The 2346-nt window shown below is 31.9% G+C and overlaps 1 protein-coding gene across 2 annotated transcripts in view; it reads right to left on the reverse strand.

The window, feature by feature from the left end:
- Nucleotides 1-2103, reverse strand: part of LOC106883510 (uncharacterized) — a 36734-nt gene extending 34631 nt beyond the window's left edge. Inside the window, exon 1 of one of the 2 annotated variants that reach the window (XM_052965618.1) lies at nucleotides 736-829. The gene's annotated coding sequence lies outside the window, so the exon portion shown is untranslated. Of the gene's footprint in view, nucleotides 1-735; nucleotides 830-1172 lie in introns of those variants that run through there. The other variant, XM_052965617.1, reaches the window with a different exon arrangement.
- Between the last annotated feature and the right edge of the window lie 243 nt (nucleotides 2104-2346).

Raw genomic sequence — 2346 nt, forward strand, 5'->3', positions numbered from 1 at the left:
TATATATATATATATACATATATATATATATACATATATATATATTGTATGTATGTATGTATGTATATGGTATCTGTTCGAGAAAAAATGGTAATTTTACGCAATGTTATTGTTAAAGTCATACCTGATGTCGAGCAGACATATGGTGAAAGGTATTCCAACCGTGACTCACCCAACTTTTTCATATCAAGGACTACATTGACCAAGTCGTCCTTCCTTTTCAGACAGTCGGAGTGTGAATGGTGAAAAATTTGACTGCTATTTCAAGTGCATCGAACAACCAGGCAGAGGCTATGGTTAATTAGTACCACATAAATGTGTATTTTAAAAAAAAAAACGGCAATTTAGAGATTTAAGAAAGTAACGACGTCCTATTCAGCTTTCTTCTCGATTGATCGTCACCATCACCACCTTTACAAGTTAATAAATATTAGAAGAACGGAGGGCAGAAATCAAGAAATATGATGAACATTTCAGATAACATAAAATTAACAGTTATTTAATTTGGTCGTAATTATTTCGATCGAAGATATAATTACGAGGATGAGTTATGTAAAGTTTGCCGTGTTTAGATAACAAGTGGTTGGTGAGGTATGTCAAAGTGGCAAGACGGAAGTTTAATCATATCAGATCAAGTTGGAAATACAGGTTAAATAAAATGATTAAAACTAGTTAAATCTACTTCCTAAGAAGATGTTGCTAATTAGATGTACATATTGTTCATCATTTGTTTACCTGATAATATTTTCCCAACACGGAAATCACAATTTCACCTTTCCTTTTTTTTTTATCGCCTGTCGCCCAGACGATAATTACAAGACAAAGTAAAAAATGTTACCGTACAATATTTCGTATTTGATCAAGACGTTTAATTGATTTTCAGTCAAATATAATATTATCAATAATAAATTACTAATAAAAAAGATAACTTTTATCGAAATTTTTATCACAACAATTTGATTTTTCCTAGTGTTTTTAGTCCATAGTGTTATAAACTTTACTGGGTCGACAACAGTTATTTTGGTCAGATTAAATAAAAATCAAAACTTATTAATAATAAAAGTATGATTTGATTATAAAGTATATTCTATGGATTTATGATATACTTTAAAATTCTAAGTGTTGGTTGATTAATAAGAAAAAAGTACGAAATAATAAAGAAGCAGACTTACCTGTGTTATGTATCCGTGATCAGCAACTTCGATACAACGGTTGGGTTAAGACGTGTACACACTGCAAATATGCGAATGGGTCACAATAAACAAATCGTCTTCTTACTCCCTTATGACCGGAAGAGACGTGGACACACCTTATGACTCACTTTAATTTGGCGAAGTTTTTATTTTCTTTAAGAACAATTAGATAATTGAACTTTCCGTGGAATTTAATTCATATACACGTTTATTTGTTGTGATTCTTTAAAATACTTTCCGTATTTATGTAATGGATTGGCTAGTTAGAAGATATAATTACTGTTTGAAATATCTGAATAGTATTTTTCTAATCTTGTAAAATTTCCGCTTAGCTACCAGGAAATGAATAGATAAAAAAATAATATTAGGTAGTGTTGAACTGATAATTTTTCAATAAGTAGGGTAAAGTTAACTCTTTCCCCAGAGGCGGGCTTTTAGCGCTAAAGTACGTCTGCCACTACGTATTTTCAGTGGGGAAATGACAAATGTCCAATAGTAAGTTAATCCGAATTTCCGACCCTTTAGATTTCAGTTTTTGGAATCGAATAATTAAAGCTTGTCCATTTACACCTTGTGGCTGACAAAATATTACAAACAGCGAGTTACACGACCATATATTCTAAAGCAGATTTTACTCTCAAAATGGAAAAGATAGAAATTCTAACGATTTTCGTTAAAATTACCGAAAAGATTAGAATATTAAAGACAAGAGAGATGACTCCAACTGGTTTATAAAGTTACTTCTGAACCATTACTATATCTGTTGGATATCTATAGCAGACAGAGCAGGCAAAAGCCCTTCATACTGTTCTGTTGCTAGTTGTACTCTGTTATCAACTTCAGTGTTTGTGTGAAATAATGACAGTTAAGTGTGTCGGTTACGAAAACAATTTAGCCCGTTAAGTAACTCTTATTCTTTTGATTAATAGTTCAACATTTATTTAAAGCCAAACAGCTCTGACCTTTAAAAACAAAAGATTTTGTTTAAAAATAAAGGAATGCACTCCTAGGTGTAAATGTGCGGTAAGAAGTTTGCTTCCCAAAAGCATGGTTCCAGGTTCAGTCCGACTGAACCCTGGGCCAATCGAAGTCTTGTGAGTGGATTTAGAAGACAGAAACTGAAAGACGCCGGGCATATATATATATATATATA

This window comes from Octopus bimaculoides, chromosome 2 (assembly GCF_001194135.2).
Source record: "Octopus bimaculoides isolate UCB-OBI-ISO-001 chromosome 2, ASM119413v2, whole genome shotgun sequence".
Lineage (NCBI taxonomy): Eukaryota > Metazoa > Mollusca > Cephalopoda > Octopoda > Octopodidae > Octopus > Octopus bimaculoides.